Raw genomic sequence first — 9,495 nt, 5'->3', positions numbered from 1 at the left:
GTCAGGGAGGTGAGAGGACAGCATTCCTCTGGCGAGGCGGCGGAGGTTACATTCCCCCCGCGCCGTGGGTCTGATTTCCCTTCCAGACTCAAAGTCCTGTCTCTCCAGGTCCCATCCCAATCTCTTCTCGCCCATTTTTACTTCCTGCAAGGAGCAGGTGTGGAGTCGGGGCATCGGCGGGTGAGAAATCACTGGGCCTCCAAGGCCTATTTTTCACAGTAACAACTCATTACCTTTGTGCCTGGAGCCGTTTCTCAGGGTCTTAATACATTCGTTTATCAATCAATATTTAATTGATGTCTATAAAGCATGTTGGAAATCGGAGGTGAGAGCAGCTCTCCGAGCTCTGCGGGTGGAGCCCCTGCTGGCCCAGGTGTGGGATCCGTGTCCTGGGGCGGCCCCCGTGGCCAGACGTGCTGGGTGCTCACGGCCCCCACCCATCTGCAGAGGGGAGCCAGGACCCCGTGGACCTGGCTCACACCCTCCGTGGTCCAGATGCAGCGGGGGTTGTGGCAGAAATGCATGGAAATTTCTGTTATCCAGCCAGGTCCCCAGCCCCCATCTGCTCCCTGTTTTTTTTTTTTTTTTATGACCAGCATCAGCAAGTTCACGTACAGCTCTGAGCCTTGGTTTTCCAACCTACAAAATGGGCCCGGTGAGAATACCTCTCTCAAAAGGGCTGGGGGGAGGGGGTGGTGAGACGCATCCCAAAAGGGCCCTGCAGCAAGCATTCTGCGTTTCCCAAGCCTCTCTTTCTTCTTAATGTTTATCTATTTTGAGAGAGAGAGAGAGAGAGAGAGAGGGAGCATGTGAGTCGGGGAGGGACAGAGAGGGAGAAGCCCAAGCAGGCTCCGAGCTGTCAGCACAGAGCCCAACGCAGGGCTCGAACTCACGAACCGTGAGATGGTGATGTGAGCCCAAGTCAGGAGCTCCACTGACTGAGCCCCCAGGCACCCCGGTCACCCGGAGCCTCTTGATCCGGCTCTGTGGTGGCACGGCTGTCCCATCACCGAAGAGCCACTTAGTGGAGGCCAGGGTCCACCATTGTGTGCCGTGACCCGGAAGGAGTCGCTTTGGATCCCAAAGCTGCCGCCTGGGACAGCTGTGACTCCGGGTGGTGGCTGTGGCGCTCAGGGCCATCTCCTGGGGGGCAGGGTGAGGCTCCGGGTCGGCAGACTCAGCCTGAGCACCGACAGAGAGAAGGAGGCTGGTGGGCGGTGTGCAGACAGCCTCCCTCCGGCCCAGCCCCGTGTCCATGCTGTGCCAGAGAGGCTCTGGGCCCCGGTGGGCACGGCCGCCTCCCCGCAGATGATGGGCACGTCCCGGCGGCCTGGACAGAGGCCAGTGGCGCTTCCCTGGCGGGAGAGCCCCCAGCACGGCCGGACCGAGGGTCCAGCACGCATGCCCGCTGCCCGCTCTCATGATCGCAGCCTTCCTGGATGTCATTTGTCTCCGTGACGCGCTGTTCTGAGCAGGCTCTCCCGGGCGTCCGGAGTGGGCCCGGGCCCTTCAGAGAGCCACGACCACGGCTGTGCCGGTGACTGATTGGGGATGAGGCTTCTGTCCCTGCCGTCCTGGGAGCCAGAATGTTGATTGAATGGCCATCTCACTCTCTCCAACAAGCAAGTAACAGTGTAAACTGGGGTCTAATTTATCAAAAACAGGCGCTTGTATTCTGCGCGGGCTGTGTTCTCCGCTGAAATATGGCTCCTGCCCAGCTCTGGGCCCACGTGTGTACGATTTTATGATATTTCAGTTTTATGGAGGACATCTCACTGATGAATGTCTCTTAGTGAACGATCATTCTGAAATCTATTTTGCCTTCAAAGAGGCTTCTGCGGGAATGGACAGGCAGAGGCGGCCACCTTGTTATATATAAATCCACGGCCAGCCGCACGGAGCCGGGGAGGGTAGGAGGCCGGCAGGAGACAAGAACGAGGCGTGTAAGCCTCAAGCCAAACCCGTCCTCTCTGTCACCGTCCAAGGCTGTTGGTAGAGGCGAAAGGGGCCGTGGTGCCCAGCAGCCCCGAGCGCCAGCCCCGCCCCTTGCCGCTGAGCGACCTCGGGCCACCTCCCTTTGGGGGGGACTCGTTAGCGCGGCTTGCTGTGGCCCCCGTCCCGTGTGCAGTCGTGCTTACGCCCACGGTCGTGCACGGTCCGGGACAAAGGGCCACAAGGCCGTGCTCGTGCACGGTCCGGGGCGCAAGGCCGAGCTGCACCTGCAGGTATGCGGGGGACGGTGCGAGCCGTCCCTCCACCCTGGCGGGCTTTCTGCGTCCTGTGGGGTCCTCAGGACTCAGAGCCCCTGTTTTCTCGCTCCTGGGAAACCCGGAACTTCACTGTCTTGTGCTTTGGCCCCAACAGAGTCTCTGGAGTCAAAGAATCCGCTGGCCCTGGCATTGACTGTCCCCAGGCCCGGCCAAGGCAGCCCGCTCTCTGGACTCGGGGTGTCTGTGCCTGACGATGAGGCTGGGAGAGGGTCTCTGGCGCTGGCCGGGCCGGGGGTCCTGGCATCTATTGTGCAGGTGTGGCCCCTGACATCCCACCTCAGCCTCAGGGGGACAGCTGTCAGTCAGACCGACGGCTCGGACCCCTCTCCTTCTCTGCAAGCGGGGGCGGGGCTCCATTTCTTACTTCTTTCCCCTCAGGCCTTGGCTCTCAAAGCGGGGTCCCCAGGCCGGCAACAGCAGCATCACCCCGGAGCTTGTTAGCCGTGCGAACTCCCTTCTGCCTCCCCCAGGCCCTGCGGTGGGCCAGTCGTGTGTGTTTTAACAAGCTGTGTTTGTTTTCTATTGCTGCTGGGACAAACTAGGACACGGTGACGTACATGACAGCTTTGCAGGCAGAAGTCGGACCGGCTCACACGGGCTGCAATCCGAGTGCCGGCAGGGGCTGGGTCCTTTCTCAGGCTCCAGGGGAGAATGTAATCTGTCCTTTGCTTTTCCAGCTTCTGGATGCCGCCTGCACCCCTGGGCTCCTGGCCCTTCCTTCGTCTTCAAAGCCAGGAACGTGCATCTTTCCAAGCGTCTTCCACAGTCACGTGGCCCTCAGATCTGTGGAAGGGCCCCAGCGACCAGGGTAGGCCGGTTGTCTCCCCATCTCAAAGCCCTAGTCACCTCTGCAAAGTCCCCTCTGCCACGAGAGTCCATATTCCCAGGCTCAGGGATTAGAATGCAGACTTATCTGGAAGGCGGTTGTTCTGTCGACCACATGTGCCCCTGACCCCGGGACTCCGAGGCAACCTGACCTTTGAGATGCGTGTGCTCTAGCAGACCCTTACGCCCTCCATCCAAGCGCATCAGAGAGGGACCCTGCTTTATTCACACAGGTATCCCCGACATCTATCAGATGACAGAACTGTAGTAAATGAACGAGTTAATTTGGGAGTGAACGCGTCAACGGGAACCCACTCTGGGCCAGGCTTTCACTGAAGGGAGCTCGCAAGAAAAGAGAGCTCAGATTTAGGGCCAGGGGGCCTGAGTGTGGCGGCCACATAAAGCACAGGGCACCGAATTGACTCTGAATTTCAGACAAACAGAAAGTGATGTTTTAGTAGAAGGACGTCTCTTGCAAGACTTGGGAAGACTATTTGTTGCTTATCTGAAATTCAAAATCAGTTGGGCGTCCTATATTTTTCTTGGCCAAATATGGCACCCGACACGCGGGTCCTCATTGCCGTGAGACTGGTGGATCTCTCTCTCATGACTTCATTTCCTGCCTCGTGTTTTGGGAAGCATCAATGCCTCTCGTCCAACCCCACAGGTCTGACCTCAGTGGTGGGTCTTGCTCCCTTTTCCTGTCCTCCCTCAGTCAATGTCCCCCACTCCCCCCTGGACTTTGGGAGAGCCCTCCTCGAAGAAGGTCACCAGGTGCTGGGGATGGGCGCTGGTCTGCCCCGCCGGCCCCCCACTTGGGAGGACTCGAGGTCAACGCCGCGATGATGGGGTTGCTCATATGGACAGGACCAGGCTGCCCGTCCCCGTGTCCTCTGGAAGGCACAGAGGCATCGCAACCTCTGTGAACAAAACAGAGCGATCGGTTGCTCTCCTGGTTTCCGGGAACTTGTAGAAAAAAAAAAAAAAAGTATTATTGACAATTGTTGATTTCATCTTTGGAGACAAAAACGGAAAAGAAGCTGCATAAAAGAAAACCCACCGAAGCATGTGATCCGCCCTTAAGAGGAAACATGGTGCACATGCCCATCAACCCACAGAGTCAGGAGCCCCCAGAACCCCCACCTTCTTTCCTTGCAGCCTTATTATCCTTTGATCTTCCTAATAATGTGTTACTTTCCCAGTAATCCTTTTTCATCATCCTCACGGCCTATTGATTAGAGCTCTTTTCCGGGGTTTTGAGATATTGGCTAAAATAAGGGACAGAATAATTCAGCGCTGGGATGTCTCAGAGGGCAGCTGGTGCCAGCCTCTGACCAGAAGAAATGCACTGGTGGCCACACTCTTTGCTGCTCTGCCATTGCCCTCGTCTATTTTGGTTTTGGCTCCCTGAACAGCCCGCCGACAGGAGGCTGACCAGCATGACCCCCTGGATGGGGCTGGGGGCGGGCTGAAGGGAGGAGGCGGCCAGAAACGGGCAGGCGGCTACGTGCATGCCCCCTGGCCAAGGTCGGTGTGCGGTGACTTTGGAGTGGAGCCCTTAGACCAGGGACTTGTGCACAGAATCTCATCATTTAAGGTAAAGGGAGTGATCCTTCACACAGCAATGAAGTGACAGGCACATGCAGAGCCCTACAGGATGGTCTGGAAGGTTCTGGAAGGACAGATGGTCTGGTCCCACGGGGTGCAGGGCACAGGATTGGAGACCACCGTGGGCCGCGGGGACTGGTGTGCAGCCAAGTCGGGAAGGCCCAACTGGGCATCAAGGACACTTGCTGGGGAGCTGACTGACCCGTAAGCACAGGAGTGTTGGTGACAGGCGTGTCCCAGGGCTGCCCCTCGGACACGCACCTGCTGCTGAAGCGAGCACAGGGAAAGAGAGGTCTGAGTCTGGGCCCCGCCCGTCCCTCGCAGAGCGGCCAGACCTCCAGGGCAGAAACTACCAGCCCGCTCTTCCCATAAATGCACAAGTTAGTGATTTCGCAGTGAACCACGGAATGAAGACAGGGGTAAGGGGAAGGCCCCTGGCGGAAGGAAGCCAGGCCTCGGCCCGTCACCCCAGGATCGAGGACTCACAGCCCAGTGTCAAGGTGAGATTCCACTTTGCATTTGATTCCTGAGGGGAGCAAATGGGTATATGTTTAAAAAATTTCCGTCTCAGAATGTTTGGTGAGACAGCAAACTCACTCCGTCCAAGCGAGCGCAAGGACATGGTTTTTTCTGGAGGCTCCCTTGCCGCACGCGGGGACCCATCCATCACTTTCAGGAGCTCGACGCAACCGTTGCAAATACGATCAATCATCTTTTTATTGAATTAAGACAAATGGGTGGTTATTAATAGGCTAAGACTTAATGAGGGAAATGGATAACGCGGAGCAGCGAGAGGAGAGGAGTCTGCACGCCGGGTCTGTGTTCTCCTTGGAAAGATCTGGAAGCATCTTCAGTACAGAAAGTCTGGCCACCGGGTGCCCTTTGTTCACACTAAGAAGTAATGGGCATGAGCTTAGGAACAGAAGCCGCTGGTTTGAACGTTTCTCTGCTGCCTCCCACTGTGTGATCTTCAGTCAGTGACTTGACCTCTCTGAACCTTCGTCCCCTCTTTGCTGAGGGCACACGAGGACTCCGGGCTGGTATGATGCACGACACGAGGGGACCGGGTGCAGCAGGAACAGGGGCCGAGGGAGGCACAGTCTTAGCCTCCGACAGCTGGGCTCTGCAGGGAGACAGGCCTGGGTGTGCACCCGTCCCGCCCTGAGAGGCTGCGGCAGCCGGGGGACGGGGCGCTGCGAAGGGGCTGAGGGGCGGCACAGCCAGGCCGGGTCACCCCGCAGGCCTCTCTCCAAGCTGGGTTTCCAGGAATCCCCGGGAAGGAACGGGAGAGTGGCGTGGCGCTCTACGCGTGCAGTCTTGGTTCGCGATGCTTGGCATCTGTTTACGGCAGGGCTTCTGGGGAAACAGATTGTGTTTATGTCAGAGAGAAAAGACCCCGTTTCGGGGCAATCGCTGCAGCTTGTTAGGTCAGACCAACGCCCCCAGCCCCATATGCCCGGGCAGGGTGCCTCAGCCCCCCTCAGGGCTGACAGCTGAGCCTCACCAGCGGGTGGCTGAGCCTCAGGGAGCACCAAGCAGGGGGCGCGTGATGGCCAGCCCACATCCTCGGAATCCTCCGGAGAGCCGCAGCCAGGTCACTGGGGCACCTGCTCCCGCCGGGCCCTCCGCTGGGTGGTGGGTGGGCTGGACCAGGAGGGGCAGCAGAGGGGGTGGGGGAGGGGCTCAGGGAAGGAGTCTCTGCCCTCGGGGCTCTCGGGCCAGCCCCTGGCCTCAGGAGGACGCTGGAGGGAGGAGCAAAGGGCAAGGAGGAGACACAAGATGAAGATCCTCTGGGCTGAAAATCTGCTCATCATCATCTCCGGGGTGTGCGAGGCGCGGGGCACAGCCAGGAGCAGAGCCCAGCCTCCTTCCAAGAACATGACCAACACAATGAGCCCCGTGTGACCCCATCGCGCCCCCCGACCCGCTCACCAGTAGCCCCTTTCCCTCAGACTCTGCACCGCATCCCACCCTGTTCCTGGTGACTCCCCATGGCTGCCTTCCGACCTCTCCTTTCCTCGGCCACACCCCGCAGCAGCAGGGTCCTCTGGGGTGCTTCCATCCTTGTCCCCGGCTCCTGGCATAGCTCCTGAAACCCTGGGGATTCCCTGAGGACTCTGTTCCCTTGTTCATCAGGAGCCCCTCTGATGTCTGTGTCTGTGCTGGGTCTGTGCTAATGAGGGGACTCAGGTGGCCCCCCGGGGGGCTTCAGGGTGGGGCTGGTGTGCAGGAAGGCCAAGCACAGGAGCAGAGTGGGAATTTCAGCCCCGCCCACCAAGCTGCAGGGAGGGGAGGGGGCTGCAGGCGGAGCTTTCTAGAAACTCTTCAACAAGGGGATTTGGTGGGTGGGCACGTGGAGGTGCTGGGGGGTGGGGGGGAGGCGTGCCCGGGGAGGGCAGGGAAGCTCGGTGCACGGCCCTGTCTGGCCCTGGGCCTCATTTCCACGTGTCTCTTCCTGAATCGGAGCCTTTGTGATAAACTGGGAAATGTGCATAAAGTGTTTTCCTGAGTTCCTTGAGTTTTTCTAGCAAATTACGGAACGTGAAGGGAAGGTTACAGGAAGCCCCGATTTATAGCAGTTTGCTCAGAAGTACAGGTGGTCCCTGGGACTTGCAGCTGGTGTCCGAAGCGGGGGTGTTCTTGTGGGCCAAGGCTGTACCCTGCAGGGTCTGCTCTGACTCCAGGAGTTGGTCAGTCAGAGGGCACTTGCCGGACGGCCAGCTTGTGCGGAGAGCTGGGGGTCCGGCGGGGGTGGGGAAAGCCGCACGGCTGGGGCTCATCCTTCGCCCTCTTCCTGCTCCCCCTGCTCAGCCTGGATGCTCCCATCCATCCACCTGTGTGCTCAGCTTAAACCCCGTTGGCCCCCGTGCTCAGCACACGAGCTGGAAGGGGACCCTACTCTGAGGGGAGGTTACACCCTAACGCACAGAGGCAGCCATGATCTGCGGGTGTCGATTGCCCTGACCCCATGTGGTTGGCCCCGGTCTGGACCTCACGCCCAGCTCTCAGCCTGTGGGTGGACCTCCCACGCCCCAAAGACACCCCAACTCTAACACACTCTGCAGCCAAGAGCCTCCCCTCAGCAGAGGCCCCTCTTCACCTTCCATCCCTTCTGGCTGCCACAGACTCTGTCCGGGTCATGCCATCCACACCGCACGCTGGTGTAAAGATGAGACCCCTCAGCATGGCCCGTAAGCCTCGGGCATCTCTCCAGATTCACTGCCATCCTTTCCTCTGTGCTTCCCGGCATTTATGATCCGAAGTGCCCATGCCCCATGGTTGTGTTCCTGCTCACGACACTGCTCTCCCGCCCAGTGATCTGCCTAGGAAGTGCTTGGACCATCTTATCCAGAGCAGGTGTCCGGTGTGCTGCCCATCCTGTGCCCTCCCTTCCTCCAGGGAAAACCAGCCTCTCCTCCTGGGCAGGGAACCTGCTTTTGTCCATTTGTAGCTCCAGCACAGAGCCCACCGTGCTGACAGCTGGTCGACCAAGGAAAGCCACTCAGCATCCTGCCGTGGGCTTTTGCTCTGAGCAAGAAGGACATTTCCTCTCTAGTGACACAGCTGCTGGTTTGAGGTCCGTGTGAGGAAAACTAAAACACTCCAATGACTGAAATCAAAGAAGCATTGAATAAATGGAGAGGTAGCCCATGTTCATGGACAGGAAAATTCAATATCCTCAAGATCTCAGTTCTTCCCAACCTGATCTCTAGAGTCAATGCATGCTTGATAAGAACCCCAGAAAGTTCTTTGACCGATTTCAACAAACTGATTGTAATGTTTATGTGGAGAGATGGGAGACCCAGAATAGCCAACATAATACTAAGGGGGAAGAACAAAACGGAGGCCTGACAAAACCCACCTTTGAGATTTATGACAATGTTACAGTAATCAAGATGGGGGCTGAGGGCAAAAGAGCAAACAGTTCAATGGACCAGAATGGAGAGCTCGGAACTAGGGCCACGTAAATATAGTCACTGACCTTGACGATGGAGCAAAGACAGGCTCTTGGACAAATGTCGCTGGAACCACCAGACATCACGTGCAGAATGATGAATCTAGACACGGACCTTGCGATCTTCACAAAAGTTAAGTCAAAACGGATCATAGACCTAAGATGCAAAACTTTATATAAAGCTCCTAGAAGATCACAGAGCAGGAAACCTAGACGACCTTGGGTTTGGTGATGACATTTTAGACACAACGCCATAGGCACGATCCATGAAGGAAATAACTGATGAGCCGGACAGCATTACAATGAGAAACAGAGACAGAGACCGGAGAGGGGCCGGCCCTCCAAATCCTGTTACAGCAATCTGTTTCCTCTAAACCATTAACTCTTCTCCGCAAACGCAGGCTGGCAATGAGCAGGCCCCTACGTTTGCGTTCGTGGGGGCTGAGCCATATCCCATCTGTGTGACGGCCTGATTTATCAAGGCTTCCTCCATAAAAGAGGCTTATTTATGGCATTTCGTTCTGTCTTTGTCGAGCACAAGCCCAAACCCTCCGTCGCTGCCCATAACACACATAATGGGGCCCGTGGCCGGCCCGGCCGGCCCCCTGCCCGGCTCCCTTCAGAACCTCACAGCGGGACCCGGGGCGTCTATTCGTCCCGAGGTCGCCGGGTTTAGGCAGGAGCTGCCGGCAGCCCGAGCAGGCTATTTAAAAGCCTGCTAACAAGGAGTCTTTGGCTGTACGAAGCAAACTAACAGAATGGTGCTCTCGTGGGCAACTTATTCATTTTAGTGCCACTCAGAGAGGTCTAAAAAGAGCTGATAAATACTTAAAATCA

The 9,495-nt window shown here is 57.7% G+C and overlaps 1 long non-coding RNA gene across 1 annotated transcript; it reads right to left on the bottom strand.

Annotated features, from left to right (window-relative positions):
• Nucleotides 1–5,402: 5,402 nt before the first annotated feature.
• Nucleotides 5,403–9,046, bottom strand: LOC123590914. The gene is made up of 2 exons (XR_006709032.1): nt 8,686–9,046; nt 5,403–6,059 (listed from the first exon to the last, which is right to left on the bottom strand). It is a non-coding gene; the product is annotated as an uncharacterized LOC123590914 (long non-coding RNA).
• Nucleotides 9,047–9,495: the final 449 nt, after the last annotated feature.

This window comes from Leopardus geoffroyi, chromosome B4 (assembly GCF_018350155.1).
Source record: "Leopardus geoffroyi isolate Oge1 chromosome B4, O.geoffroyi_Oge1_pat1.0, whole genome shotgun sequence".
Classification (NCBI taxonomy): domain Eukaryota; kingdom Metazoa; phylum Chordata; class Mammalia; order Carnivora; family Felidae; genus Leopardus; species Leopardus geoffroyi.
Note: the sequence above shows the minus strand (reverse complement) of the source record. Positions and strands in the feature narration are given on the sequence as shown.